The sequence below is a fragment of the Scyliorhinus torazame genome, chromosome 8, assembly GCF_047496885.1.
Source record: "Scyliorhinus torazame isolate Kashiwa2021f chromosome 8, sScyTor2.1, whole genome shotgun sequence".
NCBI lineage: Eukaryota > Metazoa > Chordata > Chondrichthyes > Carcharhiniformes > Scyliorhinidae > Scyliorhinus > Scyliorhinus torazame.
Window position 1 is genome coordinate 239,391,056 of NC_092714.1, and position 24,124 is coordinate 239,415,179.

Here is a 24,124-nt window from a genome sequence, read left to right on the forward strand (position 1 = left end):
CATCTCAAGTGCAAAGACACATGAGGTCAGATTCGGCGATGGGGAAGGTCATGGACATGATTTTGAAAGGCTTCTGGATAAACAGGGGAGTCCGCAATTCAAGCCGTACTGAACAAGGGAACTTCAATTGACGGTACAAAATGGAATACTTCTATGGGGGGGATCAGTGTTGTCATTCCTCCACGTTTGCGGAATGGTATATAGGATCAACTCCATGAATGACATCCAGGAATCATATGGAAGAACTCACATTGAGTTATTTTTGGAGACGGGATTTGACTCACTGATTGAAGAAAGAGTAGGTCTTGTGTTCGGATACAGAATACTCCACCTCTTCAACCACTTAACCTTGGGATTGGTCAAAGCTGCCAAGGCAGAGAGTACAGCACGGTAGCACAAGTGGATAGCACTGTGGCTTCACAGCGCCAGGGTCCCAGGTCCGATTCCCTGCTGGGTCTCTATCTGTGTGGAGTCTGCACGTTCTCCGAGTGTCTGTGTGGGCTTCCTCCGGGTGCTACAGTTTCCTCCCACAGTCCAAAGACATGCAGGTTAGGTGGATTGGCCATGATAAATTGCCCTTCGTGACCAAAAAGGTTAGGGGGGGTTATTGGGTTTCGGGGATAGGGTGGAAGTGAGGGCTTGAGTGGGTCAGTGCAGACTCGATGGGCTGAATGGCCTCCTTCTGCACTGAATGCTGTATGTTCTCTGTTCTATGTACATATTGATTTTGCGGGACCAATTGAAGGGTATATGTTTCTTGTCCTAGTGGATGCACATTCTTAGTGACCTGAACTAATGATGAAGTCAATGATTACTGACAAGACAATCGAATAACTAGACAAAGTATTTGCATGGTTTGGCAAACTGGAACAAGTGGTGTGCAATAACGGGACTCAGTTCACGTCAAAGGAATTCATGGACTGCCTTAGAAACAATGGTGTACAGCATATAAAAACTGCACCTCATCATCCTTCCACCCGTGGATTAATGGAGAGTTACTACAATCATTGAAGAATACCATCAAAGCATTAAAGGCTGAATGAACGTTAGCTGAAAGAGTAAATAGATTTTGCACACGACAGAAACAATGCCCATCCTACAGAAACACTGCCCAACCAATAACTCAAAGCCCACCAGCAATATAGTTTGTAAAAAGGAAGTTGAGAAATAAACTTGATTTGCTCTCACCACCTGGCACTTCTACCATTGTAGAGTGACAATAACAAGTCCAAGTTACTCGCTGTGAACAAACATCGAAACCAAGAATTTTTGATTATGTAGAAAGAGCTTTAGTGAGAATGTACTCTTCAAGTGGGTACCTGTCACACTGCTCGTAAAGGTGGGCATATTTTTTATACAATGCAAACTGATGATGCGGGAGTTTCGAGGAGACACACTGATCAAATCCACACTTCGAAAAGAGAATTTGTAGAGTCAATATCTGAAAGGCCAACATCTCACACTAAAGGCGCGATCTACCCGAATGGAGACAGAGTCCCGTAGCACGCCCGGAGCGCCGAGAAACACCCCGCTATCTAATACCCATCTGGGTAAATTGGGGGCCTCAGTGGAGAACTCCCCAACAAGGCCGCACTTGGCCCCATTTTCTGCACTGAGGAGATCCATTCGCCAGAGCTCCTCAGTGCAGTGAGAAATGGCACCTCAATCTTTTGGGCCCCCGATGTGACTTCTGAACTCACAACTCACTATAAGGAGGTTCCTGGGCCCCCCTGCACCGGGAACACCCCAGCCCAATCACCGCCATGCTAAAAATGCAGGTTGGCACCTTGGTAGTGCCAGCATGGCACCATGGCATTGCCCCGCCACCTGGCAGTGCTAGGGTGCCAGGCCAGCAGTGTCAGAGTGCCCAGGTGGCACCAGCAATGCCAGGGTACCACCCTGCCCAGAGGGCAAGCACCTGGGGGCCTCCGATTCTCTGGGAAACCCCGAGTGCCATTCCATCTGTTAGAATCATAGAATTTACAGCGCAGAAGGTGGCGATTCGACCCATCGGGTCTGCACCGGCGCCTGGAAAGAGCACCCTACCTAAGCTATTGCTTCCACCCTGTTCCCGTAACCTAGTAACCCCCCCGCTAACCTTTTGGACACAAAGGGGCAATTTAGCATGACCACTCCACCTAACCCGCAGATCTTTGGACTGTGGGAGGAAACCGGAGTACCCAGGGGAAACCCACGCAGACACGGGGAGAAAGTACAAACTCCACACAGACAGTCACCCGAGGCCGGAATTGAACCCAGGTCCCTGGAGCTGTGAGGCAGCAGTGCTAATCACTGTGCCACCATGCCATCTCGTTTGTAGAGACCATCACTGAACAGCGCTCATCCGAGTTCTCCAAGGCGAGGTGGTTAGATCCCAAGCTTTGGTTAGATCTCAGGAACGCATATTATAGTGAGACTAGCTGCCTCACTCTAACATGAAGATTTGCCAGAAAGTGATCCCACCCACAATGGGTGGAATTCACATTGTGACGTCTCACAAGATTGCATTAGCTTTCGCGAGGCGTAACGAGCCGGGTAGCTCCCAGAAGTGGGATCTCCCAGCACCTACCGGCTGTTCCGCGCTGCTTTTCGGGAGCAACGCGACCGGTGTATCCTGCTCTAAATATTTGAAAATCTCTGAACCTATGATCATGACTGAGTTGAATTCAGATTCAACACCAGTGAACCAACAGCATCTGGAGAAGCTGAAGAAGAACCAACTTTATCAGTTGATGTGCCTGAGCCAAGTGTGCAATGGACTATTGAGAGTGTGAAAGCAAAGACTCCTGAACGACGGATTCTGCCTAAGCGAACCAATGTCCACCTAAAAGATTCTTGTACTGATTGTGTATATTTATATAAATATATATTACTTATATATAACTGCATATAATGATACTTGGTAAAATACTTATTGTTCATTGTGAATAAGAGTTAATGTTAGTTGTTGTACTACTGAAGTAAAGGGGGAGGGATGTTATTGTAAATCAATGCATCTCTGTGGTGTGTCACGTGATTACGTGGTGACATCATCAGAGGTACTTGGGAGATTTTCCCTCTCTTTCATCTTAGACTGAGCAAGCAACACCTCCCTAATAAAGTCTGACTAGCTGGTTAAGTAACCTACAGCGTGGCAATCTTTTCACCCTTTGTTTCTACTGTAAAGAAGAACAGAACCATCAAAAATACAACACATAGGTACCAAAAGATCTTTTGATTTCTCAAAGACGCAGGAGAGGGTATTTCCAGCTTTCGGTTCTTTCCTTCCTTGGCCTTGGGTTTGTTTATTTGACCTATTTTAGGAAGATTACAGACTGGAGTTGGGTAGGATGGGTGTAAGGTAGCATCTGGTCATGGATTGATGCACGATCAATTGCACAAAGACTAAAGTTGGATACAACTGTGGCTTTATTACAGTCAGATGCGTGGCCTCCTGCTGCAGCTGGCGAAATGGCAGGGCACTGCAGGTCATGCATATTTATACAGTTCTCCGTGGGCGGAGCCAGCCGGCAGGAGCTACCGGCGAACCTGTAGTGCAGGTCCTACCTTAAATCTCCTATTACAGTGGTTCACCACATTCACCCCCTGTTAAAAATGAGTCTGGCGGGGGTGACGTGAAACTATATACAATTAGTGCAATTATGTACAGTGGTAGGGAAAGAAAAGTCCATGTTGACGGTCCGGAGTCCGTCAAAGATTCAGCCAGTCCGGTGCTTTGGTGCTTCGTTGGGAGCGGCGTAGTGGTGGCGGCGAAGTCGGAGCTGGCGGTGGTGGAGGTGGCACCAATGGCGGTGGTGGTGGTGCTGATGCTGGCCAGTCATCGGGGAACTCCGGGAGTGTGCAGAAGTCCTCTTCGTCCTCTTGCGCGGAAAAGGGGAGGGGGGGGTGGTCTGGTGGGGTCAATATTGGCGGCGCGGTGGGAGGTGGTGGGGGGCTCATTGGTGGGTGTGTGTGTTGGGGTGGAACCTGATGATGCCAGGTCCCTGAGTGAGACAGTATCTTGGCGGCCGTCGCGGAACTCAATGTAGGCATATTGAGGGTTGGCGTGGAGCAGGTGAACCCTGTCTACCAAGGGGTCCACCTTGTGGAGTTGGACGTGCCTACGGAGAAGGACCAGTTCTGGAGCGGCGAGCCAAGTCGGGAGCGACACCCCGGATGTGGACTTCCTGGGGAAGGTAAAAACACGTTCATGGGGTGCGTTATTAGTGGTGGTGCACAATAGTGACCGGATGGACTGCAGAGAGTCAGGGAGGACCTCCTACCAGCGAGAGGCTGGGAGGTTCCTGGACTGTAGGGCCAGCTGGACGGCCCTCCAAACTGTCCCATTCTCCCGTTCTACTTGCCCGTTTCCCCGGGGGTTGTAGCTGGTTGTCCTGCTGGAGGCTATACCCCTGCTGAGCAGGAACTGACGCAGCTCATCGCTCATGAATGAGGATCCCCTGTCACTGTGGATGTAGGCGAGGAAACTGAACAGAGTGAAGATGGTGCTGAGGGCCTTGATGACGGTGGCATCATGGGATGGCGAAGGGGAATCTGGAGTACTCATCGACCACACTGAGAATGTACGTGTTACGGTCGGTGGAGGGGAGGGGCCCTTTGAAATCCACGCTGAGGCGTTCAAAGGAGTGGGAAGCCTTCACCAGGCGCGCATGGTCCGGCCGGTAGAAGTGCGGCTTGCACTCCGCACAGACCTGGCAGTGCCTGGTGACTGTCCTTACTTCCTCGACGGAGTAGGGCAGATTGCGAGCTTTGACCATATGGTACAATCGAGTGACCCCCCGGGTGACAAAGGCAGTCGTGTGGGGCCCGGAGTTGATCCACTTGTGCACTGGCACATGTACCTCGGTAGAGGGCATCTGGGGGCTCATTGAGTTTACCGGGGCGATACAAGATCTCGTAATTATAGGTGGAGAGCTCGATTCTCCACCGCAAGATTTTATCATTTTTGATCTTGCCCCGCTGTGTGTTATCGAACATGAAGGCTACCGACTGTTGGTCCGTAAGAAGAGTGAATCTCTTACCAGCCAGGTAATGCCTCCAATGCCGCACAGCTTCAACAATAGCTTGGGCCTCCTTTTCGACGGATGAGTGTCGAATTTCTGAGACATGATGGGTGCAGGAAAAGAATGCCACGGGTCTGCCTGCCTGGTTTAGAGTGGCGGCAAGGGCGACGTCTGAAGCATCGCTTTCTACTTGGAAAGGCGGTGACTCGTCCACTGCGCGCATCCTGGCCTTGGCGATGTCTGCTCTGATGCGGGCAAAAGCATGTTGTGCCTCGGCCGCAAGGGGGAATTGGGTGGACTGAATGAGTGGGCGGGACTTGTCCGCATAGTTTGGGACCCACTGAGCATCGTAGGAAAAGAACCCCAGGCAGCGTTTGAGGGCCTTGTGGCAGTGGGGGAGGGGAAGTTCCATGAGGGGGCGCATGCGGTCAGGGTCGGGCCCGAGAAGTCTGTTTTGGACTATATAGCCGAGAATGGCTAACTGGGTCGTGCTGAACACACACTTCTCTTTGTTGTAGATCAGGTTGAGAAGAGTGGCAGTGCGGAGGAATTTATCGAGGTTGGCATCGTGGTCCTGCTGGTCATGGCCGCAGATGGTGACATTATCTAAGTACGGAAAGGTGGCCCGCAAACCGTACTGGTCGACCATTCGGTCCATCTCTCTTTGGAAGACCATGACCCCATTTGTGACACCGAACGTTTCTCAAGAGTATTGAAAGTCAAAGAGATCTAGGAGTACAGGTCCACAGGTCACTGAAAGGGGCAACACAGGTGGAGAAGGTAGTCAAGAAGGCATACGGCATGCTTGCCTTCATTGGCCGGGGCATTGAGTATAAGAATTGGCAAGTCATGTTGCAGCTGTATAGAACCTTAGTTAGGCCACACTTGGAGTATAGTGTTCAATTCTGGTCGCCACACTACCAGAAGGATGTGGAGGTTTTAGAGAGGGTGCAGAAGAGATTTACCAGAATGTTGCCTGGTATGGAGGGCATTAGCTATGAGGAGCGGTTGAATAAACTCGGTTTGTTCTCACTGGAACGAAGGAGGTTGAGGGGCGACCTGATAGAGGTCTACAAAATTATGAGGGGCATAGACAGAGTGGATAGTCAGAGGCTTTTCCCCGGGGTAGAGGGGTCAATTACTAGGGGGCATAGGTTTAAGATGAGAGGGGCAAGGTTTAGAGTAGATGTACGAGGCAAGTTTTTTAAGCAGAGGCTAGTGGGTGCCTGGAACTCGCTACCGGAGGAGGTGGTGGAAGCAGGGACGATAGTGACATTTAAGGGGCATCTTGACAAATACATGAATAGGATGGGAATAGAGGGATACGGACCCAGGAAGTGTAGAAGATTGTAGTTTAGTCAGGCAGCATGGTCGGCACGGGCTTGGACGGCCGACGGGCCTGTTCCTGTGCTGTACATTTCTTTGTTCTTTGTTCTTTGAAAGGGACCCTAAGGAAGTGGTAGAGGCAACCGTCCGCCTCGAAGGCAGTGTATGGCAGGTCCGACTTCCGGATGGGGAGCTGGTGGTAGGCGGATTTCAGGTCAATTGTTGAGAAGACCCGGTACTGTGCAATCTGATTGACCATACCAGATATGCGTGGGAGGGGGTACGCGTCGAGCTGCATGTACCGATTGATGGTCTGGCTGTAGTTCACGACCATCCTATGTTTCTCCCCAGTTTTAATCACTACCACTTGGACTCTCCAGGGGCTGTTGCTGGCCTCGATACTACCCTCCTTAAGCAGCCGCTGGACTTCGGATCTGATGAAGGTCTTGCCCTGGGTGCTGTACCGTCTGCTCCTAGTGGCAATGGGCTTGCAATCCGCAGTTAGATTTGCAAAAAGGGAGGGGGGATCAACCTTGAGGGTCGCGAGGCCGCAAACGGTAAGGGGGGGTAAAGGCCCGCCGAATTTGAGGGTGAGGCTCTGGAGGTTGCACTGGAAGTCCAGCCCAACAGGAGTGCAGCGCAGAGATTAGGAATGACATAGAGGCGGAAGTTACAAAATTCTACGCCCTGGACCGTGAGGGTGACTGTACAAAAGCCTTGGATCGGGACGGAGTGGGATCCGGAGGCTAGGGCGATCCTTTGATTGGCAGGGTGGACCGCGAGGGAGCAGCGCCTTACCGTATCTGGGTGAACGATGTTTTCGGTGCTCCCAGTGTCCAGCAGGCACGAGGTCGCGTGGCCGTTGATTTTAACCGTCGTCGACGCGGTGGGCAGGTTGTGCGGACGAGATTGGTCCAGCGTCATCAAAGCAAGCTGCGGGTAGCCATCGGATGCTTCGGGTGGCGAACGTGTGCGGTTCCGATGTCGGGATGTCCGGAGACCCTGTGGGGGACAAGATGGCGGCGCCCATGGTGCGCACATTGCGGGGTCGGGACAAGGTGGCGGCTCCCATGGCCGAAGGGGGACAAGGTGGCGGCGCCCATTGGTCGCACATGGACCCGGGAGGAGAAGATGGCAGCTTCTGGCTTTTGTGCGTCTGGCATGGGGGAGGGGGCAATAGTGGACGCGATCGCAGCGACTGCGTGGGCCTGGCACACCGCCGCAAAGTGGCCCTTTTTACTGCAGGCTTTACAAACTGCAGTGCGGCCCGGGCAGTGTTGGCAGGGGTGCTTCTGCTGACCCTAAAAGTAGCAACGGGGTTCACCGGGGTGCGCGGATCGGCGTGCGGCGCAGGCGTATTGGGAAGGCAGGGCCCCGGCTGAGGAGGTCGTCGGCGGGGTCCAGGAGGGGTAGGAAGGAGTAGAAGGGTGGGCAGCGCGGCGGGAGGGGTACGATTGTAGTTTCAGGATGCGACTGTCATGGAGAGCGCCAAGGTTTTTGTCTCCGCCAGTTCGAGCGTGGCCCCTTCCAGTAATCGTTCTCGGATGCGGTCCGATGCAATCCCCGTCACGAAGGCATCGCGCATGAGGAGATTTGCGTGTTTGGTGGCCGTGACGGCCTGACAGTCACAGTCCCGGACGAGTGGAATTAGGGCCCGCCAGAAGTCTTCGTTGGACTCACCAGGTAGTTGCGAGCGGGTGGCGAGTACATGCCTGGCGAAGAGCGTGCTTGCCTTCTGCGCGTAGTGTTCCTTAAGGAGTTCCATTGCTTTTGTGTAATTCGTGGCGTCTTGGATCAACGGGAACACGCTGGAGCTCAGTCTGGAGTACAGGACGTTTATCTTCTGAGCCTCCGTTGGCTCGGGGTCCGCAGCCTTGATGTAGGCCTCAAAACATGCTAGCCAGTGAGCAAAGTCTTTTCTGGCGTCGGGCGAGTGTGGATCCAGCTGCAGGCGATCGGGCTTAAATCTGATATCCATTCTGTGGGAAATCTGACTGTAATAAATTGATGCACGATCAATTGCACAAAGACTAAAGTTGGGTACAACTGTGGCTTAATTACAGTTAGATGCGAGGCCTCCTGCTGCAGCTGGCGAAATGGCAGGGCACTGCAGGTCATACATATTTATACAGTTCTCTGTGGGCGGAGTCAGCCGGCAGGAGCTACCGGCGAACCTAGAGTACAGGTCCTACCTTACATCTCCTATTACAGTGGTTCACCACAGAGGGTATTTCCAGCTTTCGGCTCTTTCCTTCCTTGGCCTTGGGTTTGTTTATTTGACCTATTTTAGGAAGATTACAGACTGGAGTTGGGTAGGATGGGTGTCAGGAAACATCTGGTCATGGTGCTTCAGCCATCATGAGTGAGGGTCAGGTTTGATCCTCCTTTGCTGCTGTCATTTTCATATATTTCTATTCATATACAAATGCTTTACCCATTTTGTCTGAATTCTTCCTCTGCCATTTCAACACAGATGCTAACCTATTTAACCTATTACCAAATAGCAAAGAGAGGTGAATGTACTGCAAGCTCATATGCTCGATCTGATTGTACAATTTTGAGGCCATAATGCGCCACCCATGTGTGTTTTGGAAGAAGAACATCTGATAAACAAGATTAACATCCAAAAAGCCATCTCAAAGATGAATAAAGGTTACAGTTTCTTAATTTTAGAACTTCAAAAATAAAATAAATATTTTCATGCAATCTCATGCTTCCAGAAGTAATAATTTGTAATAATTATCATCTATGTGCCAAAGATAAATAGTTTTGCATAGGTCAGTGATCTGAATGTTTCCCACACTTGTACTTATGACTATCTTTTAATAAGCATTTCAAACTAGAAAATTAATATGCAGATTAAGATTTATATGCAGGGGACTGACAGCATTGTGGCTGTGTGATAGTTCATAGACTCATAATCAGAGGAGCCAAGGATAAATTATCGACACAACAGATGTTTAAGCTTGGCTGCCCTTTATTAGATGAATTTTCCAGCTCTCATTTGGGTACTGAGATCTCAAGGGACTTGAACTCTGGTTCCAAGTCTTGTACTGAGGAAGCACAGCTCCTGTTTGAGAATTATGAAATATCACTGACAGTGTTGATGGAGAACTCCACAGATTCACGGCTAGCCTCAGTGTAAGTGTTGAGGAAGGGTGAGACTGTGGATGGCAATTCAGCTCAATAGAGTGGAACCTTGTGCTGTTGCCATGAGTGGGAAGCGACGTGAGTGAGGGAACCTAAATGAGTGGGAGACCAAAAACAGCTCCCAACAGCAGGATGAACTTTTGCAATTAAGTTCATGGAAGTTTGAAGGAGTGTTCAGCTTCCCGACAGCAAGCATTGGGAAATGCGTTTGAGTGCATCGGCATGTCATGCTTTCTCATTAAAAGGCCAGCTTGCTAGACTTAAATTCCTGTTGCCAATTAAGTTATTGTCGTGCGAGCTTTCAGATTCACAGCTGCCTATAAGTGGCTTACAGCAGGTGAGGTCGTCAACTTGCTGGAGTTGGAGTGATTAGCCACTATTTCCTTCCTCTTTGGGGAGCGTTTCAATGAAACAATGGTCAGATGGTGAGCAACGAGGGTGAGCGAAGGCGCGAGGGAGTCAGGGAAGGGATGGAGCCAGTGAGGGAAGATAATGGTGCAGGAATGTGGGAGGGAGGAAAGGGCCTTGCATGTTGGGTGCGGAGGGTCTGTGAATGGGTCGGGTTGGGGGGGGACGACATTTCCGAGCAGGGATGGCGGAAGAGGGTTGGTCTTAAAGGAAGGGGTCCATGCTGACTACAGTGAGGTCTTTGGATTGAACTGAGGACACTGGACAGTGGAGGGAACAGTCAAGGCGAGAGGGTGTAGTGGGACGTGGTAGTATGGCAGGTCCAGGGTCATGGTTGGATAGCAGATGGTCTCTTGCGGGGATGGGATGTGACTAAACTAAACAAGTGGCGCATATCATGGGGGGTGGGGCAGGATCAGTTGGGCATAGGGATAGTAACAAGCGTAGGCTCAGAGGGGAGAGAAGGCATGTGGAGGGTGATGGTTGTAGGATCAAGGGTAATGGGGCGGAGATGTAACAGAGAAAAGGGAGATGGTTATATTGGGTGGGTCAATGGTGATGGGGGGAAGTTGGTGGGGAGGGTAGAAGGTGGTGGAGTCCATACGGAAAGTTACGTGTACCATTTTCGCAATGCTCTGCTTCCCAACACAGCTCTATATGTGTGAATCCTCAAAGTGGGAGGAGGGTCTTTTCGGACGGGTGGAGTTGAAGGTGAGCACAATTGGCCAACGAAAGGGACACCTTAATAATCATAAGTCAACTGCATGAGAACCATGCTTAGGTGTGGACTACTCTCTATGGTGAAGCCGACAGGGCAACAGGTTTTCTCCCTGACTGTTGAACCTCATAACATGGAGGTTGGCAGGAATTAGTTCCCTGGGGACCATGGAGTGGGGCACAACAAATGCTGGTTTCGAACCTCAAGGTAGATGGTCAGGGCTGATAATAGGGTGGGCGGTACATCTATTGATGGCAAGGCAAGGTTCACTCGAAATTGTCTCAAGGGTGATGGAGGGAAGCCCCTTAGTTTCTGAAGGAGGGTGCGCAGACATGGCTTTCATTAATGCTGTAGTCTCCATGCTTATGGATGTATGAACAAGAGGTCATACATCCTCCAGTAAAGGCTTCACCACGATGGGAAGGGAGGGAGCCGGGGAAGACCGATGCTCGCTACTGGGCTTTCGCATTGACCAAAATTCTCAAGACTGGAGGGACAGCTTCAAAGAATATGCTGACTTGATGGATCACTGGAATTTAATTCACGGATCACCTCAGGCATACATGATGCTGGTTCCAGACAACCTTTCACTCCCCTTGGCTATGGTCCAGCTAAGAAGGAAGCAGCATCAACATCCTGCCCAGGCCTCAGCAAGATTCACCATGCTCCTTGAGTATGTAAATCCAGTGAGCTGACCATCACGAGATTGCGTTTGGCCAGACGTCCTGCTCCTGTAATAAAATCACTTTCACTTCGCTCCGACCTACGAACTTGCACACCAAGATTCTGCTGGAAGGATCAAAAAGCAGAACATTGGGGGGGGGGGGGGGGGGGGCCGTGGGAGGGGGGTGGAAGTAGATAAAATATATTTGAATTATGACCTAATAATATTCACATTGGGGAAAACGGTAACCTCAAACGGGTGGGGTGGAGGTGGGCGCAGAGGTAAAAGTATTGAAATTCTTGAACCCCCCCCATAATCTCCCTCCAATCAGTTCACACCTGGTTTAATGGAGATGGGCTGCAGGCAGCCAATTAGCTCTCAGGAAATGGGTCGGTCACGACTTTCCTTGAAGGAGGCTGCATTCTTCTATTTTAATTGGGTTATGGGAATAGGGTGGAAGTGAGAGCTTAAGTGGGTTGGTGCAGACTCGATGGGCCGAATGACCTCCTTCTGCACTGTATGTTCTATGTTCTATTTGTAAACAGTTCTAAGAGACAATAAAGACTTACAGTTCGCCTACATATTACTATGAAGACTTCTTCAGACCTACCAAACTGTATCCAACACGCTACATCATGTTGGCAGCTTGTGAAAAAACGTGAACCCACTCAGAAAATGCTGAGAAAAACTAAAATACTGGGAGACTGAGAAAAAATTCAGCAAAGCAGTCTGACCTGAAAAGAAGTTCCAGAAGCAGAACATAGAACATAGAAAATACAGCACAGAACAGGCCCTTCGGCCCACGATGTTGTGCCGAACCTTTGTCCTAGATTAATCATAGATTATCATTGAATTTACAGTGCAGAAGGAGGCCATTCGGCCCCCTGAGTCTGCACCGGCTCTTGAGCGACGATTGATTGTCAAGCAACCCTCAGACAGGCGTAGCCCCGGGAGGAACCCGGGGCCGCAATGTGCGTTCAAAGTGTCGATGATCAATGTGTCCTGCAATTCACATTAATTCTCGCAGCTAGCTGCGTTCTTCAACAAGAACAAGAGCAGAGGAAAAATCGCCATGGGAAAGCTCCAAAGAAAGGCTTGGAAGCTGAAGGCAGAAGACTTCAGAAGCTGAAGACTTCCTAACTGCAGAAGAAGACTCCATTACATCCCCTTTGGAAAATCAACTGCAAATCCTGGAGTACAGAGTCAGCAGACCCAGCAAGGATGAATTAATATTTTAAAATCTGGGCTATTGCAAGTCCTGAGTAATTTAAAAAAATTTCAGAGGCAGAAGTGCAGTTTGAGAAAAGTCATCACGGAAAAAAATGATGCCAAGTTGGTGCATCAGCTCACTCCAAAAATATTTATAAATAATTGAATACTCTGGGAGAATTGTGACTTTTTAAGCCCAGTTAAATCAAGCAAAATTGAAAATTTGGCGGATTCGCGACTTTAAACATAATACTGAGCAGAGAACTCTGGTAGCAGTTGTTTCAGGCAGTCATTGTTGAGAAAAAAGCATTTCAAAATGAGCTCAATTGCCACTACGGTGGAGCTGACCAAGATCAGCAAGCATGGGAAATCCCTTTGTTCCAAGTAAACGGCAATAGCATCTTGAAATTCAGTAAGCTCTCAAAGCAGAGCCAACACCTTTAAAAATCTAACCATGGTTCAGCACTCCACTTATCCAGAACAAATTGAACTTATCCAAGGGTCAAACATAAGAGGGAATTTGGAGTCCTTGAGAAGACAATTATTTTTACATTAGTGTACATCAGGTGTAAGTAGAAAGTCAGAAAAAGTCCAGATTAATAGCTTTTTATGCTGGTTTGGTAAAGTTGCAGAAGAAGTAATCTTAATGAAAGACATTGATGAATCCTTAACCAGCTTCAATGCATGCTTCCCTGGCCAACACTGAATGGGTGGCACACAATCTCAGTGGTTAGCCAAAGTCTTCGATGGCACAACTGATCCTGTAGCTCCTCGAAGGACGGGCGCTGACAATATATATGTGCCCTGATGCGGCACCTCCTTTGCACCTTCTTCTTAGCCTGTTGAACGGCCGGCACTTGAGCCTCACCAACAGGCCCTGGCTCTTCTGTGGCAGGTTTATCTTGTACAGGTCCTCCCTGTGCAGCCTCCATACATCCGCAATGGTAGTTGCGGCCAAGTAGATAGCAAGCATTCCGGGCTGCACTCCGAAGTTCATTCTCTGCAGGCATAAGGAAAAAGGAATAAATGTTGGCAGGGAGAGTATTCCCTTGTCCATCCAAATCCAACAGGTTACATGGTCACCCTGAGTTGTCCTTCAGCACCAGCCTCAACACATTCCCCCTAACACTACCCCACCTACAGCCCTCACTTGGCCTCCTTGATATGATGCCATCCTCACTACACCCCATCCGTAAGTGGCACTGGATCTGTGATGTGGGGAACCTCTATCCTCACCACCCATCTCTCTCAAGAGGGGTATCGATGGTTGTCGCAACCTGCGTCAGCAATAGGCTGTGTGGCCCCTTGTCCTGTTTCCTCCAGTGGGGTCTACTGTGGGTGCCCTCACTAGGTGGGCCGTGTGTTATCCCACCAGCAGGGTGGCATCTAGTGTGGTGGAGATGGTCATGGTGTACCACCAGTCACTTAGAGGTCTGTGTCTGAGCAGGTCCCACAGATGGGGATGTGGCAGGGAAGTGTACGTCTGCTAAGAGTGCAGCTGCAGTGTGATGTGGGTCCTGGGTGTGACAGACAGTTTGTGAAAACCTGGCCAGGCAGCGCTTGGAGACAGCTGGTGGTGCTGAGAGGTGGGCTAGCTGATAGTGTCATTGATGATTCCTCTCCCGAGGGGGACAATGTGCCTGGGAGGGTGCCAAAAGCCACAGTGCATGTGTCCTTTGTTTTGGGTGAGCTCTGCTATTCCCCTCCTTTTCCTGAGGTGGGGCTGAGCTTCTGATGAGTGCGCAGAGGAGTGGCAGCACTTGGTGGGCCACTTATTGAGCTTGGCCACACCATTCCATTGATGATTCAGCTGGGATATGAATGTTTCCAGAGAGGCGGCCTGGGTGGGCTCCCAGCTAACCAGAGGCTGTCTGAACATTTACGGGACACAGTGAGCAGTCAGCAGAGAGAACATCCAGGAGCCTGTAAGTAGCACCAAAGGCGTGCATCTGCAACGGCAGTTCAGGCTAGGTAGATAGCGAGTATAGCTGGCTCTACTCCAAAAAGAACACATACTGCAGCAATGTCTCTCTGAGCCAGGTCACCCCAATCCACGGCACTAGGTGGGGGTGGGGGGGAGGCCCAGGCTCCCCACCCCCCAGCAAGCCCAACAATCTTGGAGATATTTAAAGATTTTTCTTACCTTCTCGCTCCCCCTCAACAGCCCTGGCGCCCAAGCTTCGCTTGTAAATACTTGCACCAATTCACGCCTGCGTGATTGCCACCTAATAGGGGCGGAGCATTCCAGGAGGGTGGAGCATGAAGTGTCCAACCCGTTAATGATATTGAAATTCATGCAAACGATGGTTGTGCATGGACCCATCAGAGCGGTATTCAAGCTTCGATATCGCTGCCAGCGAGGGACCGGAGCAGAGCGTTGGAATCGATGTCGGGCACAAACCCCAATTTTTTGATTTTGCGCGATTCTCCACCCAATCGTGATTCGTGATTCCGGCAACTCAAAACGGGGAATCCAAGCCATTGTCTTTGGCCCTGACACCTGCCACTGATTCCACCCTAGTTCCCTGGCCACTCTCAGCCTGAATCAAACTTTTTTGTCCGAGATGATGTTGATCTGAGTTTCCACCATCACCTAGACAGTCTACTTCCTCCCCCTTTGCACCTGCCTCAGCTAATTTATATGGCGCTGCGGAAGGTTGGGGGTGGGGGGCATTCTCTCAAAGAGCTGGAGGTGCTGCTTTGGAGATGGGTAGTCTGGCACATTTGTGCCAGAGGGCGGCCTGCCAGTTGCCTGACATGCTGCTGCCTCCTCATTGTCTGGACGGCAAGCTGATAATTTGCTGCTGAATCAGCCCAATTAAAGAGTTACTTAGCGCTGCTAATTGACAAACCACAGCCATTTTTCCCGGGTTGCACAGGGACCCACGCTATGTCCACGCCCCAGAAAGTAAAAGGAGAGCCTCCTGTACAGCAGGTGGAAGAGGCTGCGTTCTGTATGAAGGATATTTAAATAGCAACAGCAGGAAATGGAGGGCTTCCCATCTCTGCTGCTTTGGGTTGAGCATCATTCCTACTGGCCACACATTGAGGGTTGCCACCCTCCCTTGCAGTGCGGCAAGCTGTCCTGTACCCCTGCAATCTGCAACCCATCTGCTGCTGTTTCTAACTGAACAGTGAATGTATCGGCGACTTCCTAACTGTCCGCCTCCCATGGGATCATACTGGTGGGCACACTACTGAGGCGCACATGGGACTTGGAAATTATCTGGAAACCTGAGAATTTTATAACTGCATAAGATTTTGACCATGTATCCCTACTTTTATCACCTCCAGACTTGACTATTCCAGTATTCTCCTGACAAGCTTCCCGCTTTCCTCCCGAAAGAGAGGAAATGAAAGATAACCAATGTGGACAATGCTGCACCTCTCTTGGCTCGAGTTATTTATGTTCCCTTTTGCTCCTTTGTTGCCTCCATATAATCGTTTTCTTTAAATGATGAAGTGTCTCTGTATTACAAGGCACTCTACTCAGCCAGCGAACACTGCGAGAATGAAGTTTCACTCCGGTTTGCCACAGGGAACTTGCTCAAGAAGGCTAGCCTCGCCCTGGCCCACATTAAAAAAAAGCAAATCATTCTTAACAGCTGAGCTGTCAGTGGGAGAACATTAAGCACAGCAGAAAGCGAAAGAAAGGCCAATTTCACCTGCAAGTAAATTAAAATGCAGCTCAGCAAAGTAGAACACGCTGAAAAATTAATTACAAAGCAAGTTCAGAATCACATGGTTTATGATCAGCTCTGACAATATGGCTTAATGAGTCTTACTGGAATCTAATCTCAAGCTTTGTCAGCCATATATTTGTGAATAGGTTCTGCATGTCACAGAAATGCAAGCATAATTGCAATGTTTTTTGGTGATATGCTTGAATAAAATTTAACACTTCAGTGCTGTACTGACAGATGCTCAGACTATGGCAGGTCTCTATTTAAGATGAGCCTATCCCCTGATGTAGACATAAAAGATCCTATTAACACAATTCAAAAAGAAGCAGAAGAATTATCCTAGTATTCTGACCAACAGTTCTCCTTCAACCATCACAAACAATATTGGCAGGAAATCTGTTTGCATTGCATCACTTCCAGTGCACTGCATAGCCTTGTGTTGATTCTCTGGGGGTAGTCACCGCTGCGGGTCATTTGCTGTGTAGCCTGTGTGCCTTTCTTCAAATATATCACTTGAAATACTGGGAGGGCTCACTCAGGTAGTGGTCCATTGCATTGTTTGCCCCGGGGAATCAATGTAAGTCTGCATAGTGTAAGCAATGTTAATCAAGCAGATTTCTTCCCCATTATCTGGTCATGTATTTCATTTCTGTTTGCCAGACCCTCCTGTATGCAAATTGGCTGCCACAATTTCCCACTGTAAAGCAAGCTGAGATGGCTTGCGGTCATGAAAGACAAGGGGCGAGATTTTCCGACCCCCCGCCGGGTCGGAGAATCGCCGGGGGCTGGCGTGAATCCTGCCCCTGCCGGTTGCTGAAGTCTCCGGCACCAGAGATTCGGCGGGGGCGGGAATCGCGCCGCGTCGGTTGGCGGGCCCCCCCCGCTCGATTCTCCGGCCCGGATGGGCCGAAGTCCCGCCGCTAAAATGCCTGTCCCGCCGGCGTAAATTAAACCACCTACCTTACCGGCGGGACAAGGCGGCGCGGGCGGGCTCCGGGGTCCTGGGGGGGGGGGGGTCGTGGGGCGATCTGGCCCCGGGGGGTGCCCCCACTGTGGCCTGGCCCGTGATCGGGGCCCACCGATCCGCGGGCGGGCCTGTGTCGCGGGCGGTGCCTCCGCCAATCTCATTGCGCAGTCTGACCTCCAAAGCCTTCGTGTCAAACCAGCCATCCTGCCATCAGCCTGCCAGCTATTAGATTATAATGGCAATGCCATTGCTGCCAGCGGCTCATGCCAACTTGAAGTGAAGCACAGGTCACGCAAAGCCATCCTTCCCTTTGAAATCGTGGGCTCCTCGAAAGCCTCCCTGCTTGACCCGCAGGCATGCAAGCTGTTGAACCTAGTTCAGAGAGTTCACTCTCTCTCTCCTGCTGACGCGTCTGCCTTTCAGGACACTGACTTCAGGGCGCAGCTCAACGCCATTATCAACCAGTAACGCGATGTCTTCAAGGGCATGGGCATGCTCCCGTACACCTACAACATTTTATTAAAACCGAATGCCACACCTGTGGTGCACGCACCTCACAGGGTCCCAGCACCCCTTAAGGACCACCTCAAGCAGCAGCTGCAGGACCTCCAGAACCAAGGAGTGATTTCCAAAGTCACGGAACCGACCGACTGGGTCAGTTCCATGGTATGTGTAAAAAACCTTCCGGCGAATTGAGAATTTGCATTGATCCCAAGGATCTAAATCGCAATATTATGAGAGAGCACTAACCAATTTCCAAGCGCGAAGAGCTCACATGTGAGATGGCTTGCGCCAAGCTCTTTACCAAACTCGACGCCTCAAAAGGATTCTGCCAAATCCAGCTCGATAAATTCAGCAGGAAACTCTGCACATTTAACACCCCCTTTGGAAGATATTGTTACAACAGGATGCCGCTTGGGATCATCTCTGCATCAGAAGTGTTCCATAGGATTATGGAACAAATGATGGAAGGTATTGAAGGTGTTTGCGTCTATGTCGATGACATAATCATTTGGTCCACCACCCCGCAGGAGCATGTTAGTCGCCTCCACCGCGTAGTCAGACGTATACATGAGCATGGCCTCCGCCTCAACAGGGCCAAATGCTCTTTTGGTCAGACAAAACCTAAGTTCCTCGGGGACCACATCTCCCAATTGGGTGTGCAGCCAGATGCGGACAAGGTAGCTGCCATCACAAAACACCAGAGGACAAGAAGGCGGTCCTCCAATTTCTGGGCATGGTCAATCCTTTAGGGAAATTCATCCCTAACCTTGCCTCCCATACCACGGCTCTCAGGAACCTGGTCAGGAAGACGACAGGCTTCCAATGGCTCCCTGCCCACGAGCGCGAATGGAGGGAACTCAAGGCATAACTGACCATGGCCCCGGTCTTAGCCTTCTTTGATCCAGCAAAGGAGACCAAAATTTTGACCGATGCCAGTCAATCCGTTATTAGGGCAGTGCTCCTTCAATGTGATGAGGCCTCATCATGGGCCCCCGTTGCATATGCGTCACGTGCGATGACCCCCACGGAGCAGCGCTATGCGCAGATAGAAAAGGAGTGCCTGGGCCTTCTGGCCGGTGTTGTTAAATTTCACGATTATGTCTACGGACTTCCTCAATTCACCGTCGAAACCGACCATCGCCCGCTGGTCAATATAATACAGAAAGACTTGAATGACATGACGCCTCGCCTCCAGTGTATTCTTCTCAAGCTCCGGCGATACGACTTCCAGCTGGTATACACCCAGGCAAAGACCTCATCATTGCTGACACTCTCTCCAGGGCAGTCAACACTCCATGTGACCCAGCGGGATTTGTCTGCCAGGTTGATGCCCATGTGGCATTCGCGGCCTCCAATCTACCTACCTCAGATGAACGCCTCGTCCAAATTTGCTGCGAGACAGCGGCTGACCCCTTGCTACAGCGTCTCATGCGCCACCAAACGGACGGGTGGCTCAAGGGCCAATGCTCTCAATTCTATAATGTCAGAGATGATCTGGCGGTATTAGACGGGGTTCTTCTAAAACTGGACCGCATTGTCATCCCGCATAGCATGCACCAGTTTGTCCTGGAACAACTACACGAGGGCCACCTTGGCGTGGAAATGTGCCGCCGACGGGCCCGAATGGCAGTGTGCTGGCCCGGCATTAATGAAGACATAGCCAACACAGTGCTCAACTGCCCCACTTGTCAGCGCTTCCAGCAGGCCCAACCACGTGAGACCCTGCAGCCCCATGAGTTGGTCACGTCACCATGGACCAAGGTGGACATCGACCTGTTCCATGCTCTGGGTAGAGACTATGTCCTGATCATGGACTACTTTTTGAATTACCCGGAGGTGATACGGTTGCACGTCTGCAGTTATTCGTGCATGTAAAGAAACCTTTGCTCAACACGGCATCCCGCTCACGGTTATGTCGGGCAATGGCCCCTGCTTCGCAAGCCAAGAATGGTCCAACTTTGCCAGGCGGTACAATTTTGCCCAAGTGACGTCCAGTCCCCTGTACCCACAATCCAACGGCAAAGCAGAGAAGGGAGTACATATCGTCAAACGGCTCCTATGCAAGGCTGCCGATGCTGGGTCTGATTTCTACCTTGCCTTGCTGGCCTATCGCTCCGCCCCACTGTCCACTGGCCTGTCGCCAGCCCAGTTACTCATGGGTCGCACCCTGAGGACGACGGTGCCGTCCATCCATGTCCCAGACCTCGACCATGTTCCGGTCCTTTGCCGGATGCAGCTGTCTCGTGCACAGCACAAGGTGCCTCATGACTCCCGTGCAGTTGATCTCCTGCTCTGGCTCCGGATGACAACGTCCGCGTCCATCTTCCGGATGGTGGCTGGTCTGCAACCGCTGTTGTCCTTCGGCAGGTGGCCCCCCGCTCGTTCCTGGTTCGTCTACTTGATGGCTGTATTCTGCGCCGCAATCGACGCGCCCTTCATCTCGTTCCACGCTCGCCACGTGATCCTCCAGTGTCGCCTGCTGACCCGGCCACGGACTATGCAGAGCTCCCTGTCACTCTGCCTCCCCCTGGCTTTGACGCAGTCCAGCTGGCTTCTGAACCGGCGACTCTCGACCCACCCTTGAGACGGTCAACTAGAATTTGCGCCCACCTCAGAGACTAAATTTATGAACTTTTCAAATTTATGGACTCTCTGAATTGTTTTGTTGCTTTGTTTGATCGTTTCCCTGGTTTGTATATAGTGTTGATCTCGTTACTCTTGTTGCATACTGCTTCTCTGCACCAGGCACCTTTCCATGGAAATAGCTTAGTTCTCATGTACATAGTCCTGTAATTTGTCTTCTCACCCCACATGTAGTACGGAACGTTATCACCACACATTATTTATTGCCACACACATACAAATTTTTATAAAAGGGGGATGTCATAATATACACCAGTATATCATGGTGCAGACACACACACTGATGGACACACAGCAAGACCACAATCAACACACACAACACCACAGCCAATCACCAGTTAGAGCACACTCACTATATAGACAGGGGGCATCAGAGTTCCCGCTCAATCGGGATGCAGCCTCTCAGAAGGACAGAGCTTACAGCTTACAGCACAGATCTTCACCATGTGCTGAATGCAGAGACTGGTTAGGATAGGCATAGCTCTTTAGTTTAATCTAACATCGTATTAACCCACAGTGAAAGTATGTTCAACAGTTTCTAGCTTAATAAAATAGTGTTGTACTATTTTAAGTGTTGGTGGCCTGTATGTGTTCCACGGATCCAGAGCGCCCAACACATCAGTCAAGAGATCTTCAGCTCTTGCTAAGTCAACAGAATGCTGTTATTAGTTGAACAGGATCATACCCTGTGACAGAACAATGGCTGCACCCTTTCATGTTGCAATATATCTTTTCATAAGAATCGCAGCCAAGCCAATGTGATATAATTTTTAAATTTTACCATTGGTGGCTTTTTTTTGATGAATTTTCCTTTGTCTTTCAAGAGTGGTGGAAAGATCAAAAAATAACTCTCAGGAGCCATTACATATTTATGATACAAAAATTAGTTCCAATCTGTGTCATATGTAATCATACTGATATCACACAATGAATGAGATTCTGTGCTCATCAACCGCTAATTTCCGACCCATTCCAACAACAATGTATATTTACATATCATCACCATTAATGTAATAAAACATCTCAAAATGTTTCAGTTAATACAACATCATGGGTTGGCGAGTGCAGCAATAGGATTCCCCAGGCAATGTTGCATATGCAGCAGGGGTGGAATGCTAGACTTAACATTTCTATAGGTCTCATTTCAAGATGGTGAGGAAAGTTAAGTTTGACTCCTTGAACATCCAGGTTTATAAAAATAAGTAACATTTTTGTGTTTTGAGTTTACTTCACATACCCTTGTCTACTTTGAATGATCTGCTTATATAGAAACATAAAATACCTACAGTGCAGAAGGAGGCCATTCGGCCAATCGAGCCTGCACCGACCCTCTGAAAGAGAACCCTACCCAGGCCCACTCCCCCACCCCATCCCCATAATCCCACCTAACCTTTGGACACTAATGGGAAATTTTGCATGGCCAATCCAGCTAACCTTCACATCTTTGGACTGTGGGAGGAAACCCGAGCATCCGGATGAAACCCACACAAAGATGGTGAGAATGTCCAGACAGTCACCCAAGGCCAGAATTGAACCCTGGTTCCTGGTGCCATGAGGTGGCACTGTGCCACCGTGTCGCCCAGAAACATCAGAAACTGCTTGACTTGAATATCGACCATAGCCTTTTGTGATGCCTTTAGTTTGTATCTCACTGTTAGGGGAGACGGAACTGCATGTATGCAAAAGTGTGTTTCACATAGAATGAACAAGCGATTCAGTTCAAGGACTTTGTTTCGGATACCAATAGTTCAAATGCTGCTGTTGTCATAATATGCGCCCATGTACATCATGAGATAAAAACAGGCAGTGACAGACACCCAGGTTAGCCAATCAACATACAGGACAGAACACAACCATTTACCAGACAGAACACCTGAGGGGGGCTTCCAACTATAAAACACACGAGGCATCAGCACTCCACCTCTTTCCACTGGTGACAACTATAGTGACAGTCAGGGTGTATATATCAGTCAGCACCTTCTACACGTGGATCAGAGATAGCCTGGTCTAATAAGTTAGAGTCAGTACACTTAGTGTGTCAACCCACAGCCAGCTGTGTGCATTGTTACAGAAGTTCAATAAATTGTATTGGACCAACGCCTACATTTGGTGTATGCTTTACAGTTCATCTGCATCCTGTTGCAGCCCGTGTTACCCCAGGGAGAATAACACAATATGATACCAGGAGTCTACTTCATCGAAGTAATTTACCTTGAATAATTCAGTGACGACCAGCAAGTGCCTTCCAGCTGCATGGAGAAGATCCAGGCCCCTCTACAGCTCCGGATCTCCGGAAATCTTGGCGCCAACGGCAGGACTTCAAGCAGAAATTCAGTCTATACATTGAGGCCTTGGGCCTCGAGGATGTGTCCGATGCCAGAAAAATCGCACTGCTCCTATCGACTGCGGGGGACCAGGCCATCCAAATCTTCAATTCGCTCACTTTTGCTGATGGCGAGGACAAGACCAAATTCCAGACCGTGTTAGCCAAATTCGACAGTCACTGTGAAGTTGAAATGAACGCGAGTTTTGAGCATTATGTCTTCCAGCAACGCCATCAGGGTACGGATGAGCCTTTCCAATCCTTTCTAACTCATCTCCGCATATTAGCGCAATCCTGCAACTATGGTGACACCGCTGATTCCCTCATCAGGGATCAGATCGTGTTTGGGGTCCACTCCGACACCCTGCGGGAGCAGCTCCTAAAATTTAAAAACATGACCCCGCCAGTAGCCATCGAGACGTGTAAAGTGCAAAAACAGGCAAAAAGTCGCTACTCCCACCTTAAATCGGCAGAACAGGACCAACTTGCCTCCCACGAGGCAGAGAGTGTACAGGCCATCGCCCGAATGCGGCGCCTTAGCATCGATGAAGGCGGCCATTTCGCGTGCTTTTCCCGGGATCCCACGCATTCGCACCACAGATGGAAGAACAAAGCATGTGCGACGATGCATGGAGAGTTACGACATCAACGTCATGACGTGCCCGAACTGCGGCACCGCCCACTGAAAGCGACAATGCCCTGCAAGAGGCAGGCAATGTTTAAATTGTGGGAAGCCTGGCCATTCGGCAGCCTTGTGCAGGTCTGCACCTCCGATCGCGGGCCAGCGATCCCAGTTCCAACTCAAACGCGTTCGAAGTGTGCAGCAAGGGCTGCTGGATTCGGAACCTGGTAACACCATGGATCCAGAGGACAACTGCCTGGAGTCCCCATATCGTGTGGGCATCATTACCACGTATGACAAGGCCTCCTCAAATTCAGTAACATGCCTACCCATCCTCAACGTGGATTCTGCAGACGAATGGCGTGCTGTCGTACAAGTCAACCAATGCAGCATCCGGTTCAAGCTGGACACTGGTGCTTCATATCTCAAGCAGATCTTGCTCGGATCCAAAGGCAGCCAAAAATTCTTCCGCCAGCCTGCCAGCTGCTTGATTATAATGGCAATGCCATTACTGCGTTAGGGTCTTGTCATCTGCATGTCTCGAACAAGGCCATCAAAGCCACACTGCGATTCGAAATCGTCAAGCCGGACAAGGCTTCCCTGCTTGGTGCCCATGCATGCAAGCTACTCCATCTCGTCCAGCGCTTACATGCCATGTCCTCTGCCAATATGAATCTTCAGGCTGACATTGACAAACTCCTGTCACAATACCCGGATGTGTTCAGTGGGATGGGCACGCTGCTGTACCGCGACAAAATCTTACTCAGGCCTGATGCCACGCCTGTGATCCATGCACCACGCCGGGTGCCGGCTCCTCTGAAGGGCCGTTTAAAGGCGCAGCTGCAGGAACTCCAAGACCAGGGTATAATCTCTAAAGTGATGGAACCGACTTACTGGGTCAGCT

At 50.1% G+C, this 24,124-nt stretch overlaps 1 non-coding gene across 1 annotated transcript; it reads right to left on the bottom strand.

Moving 5' to 3' along the window:
- Positions 1-12,194: 12,194 nt before the first annotated feature.
- On the bottom strand, positions 12,195-12,348 carry LOC140428954 (5.8S ribosomal RNA). The gene has a single exon (XR_011948957.1). It is a non-coding gene; the product is annotated as a 5.8S ribosomal RNA (ribosomal RNA).
- Between the last annotated feature and the right edge of the window lie 11,776 nt (positions 12,349-24,124).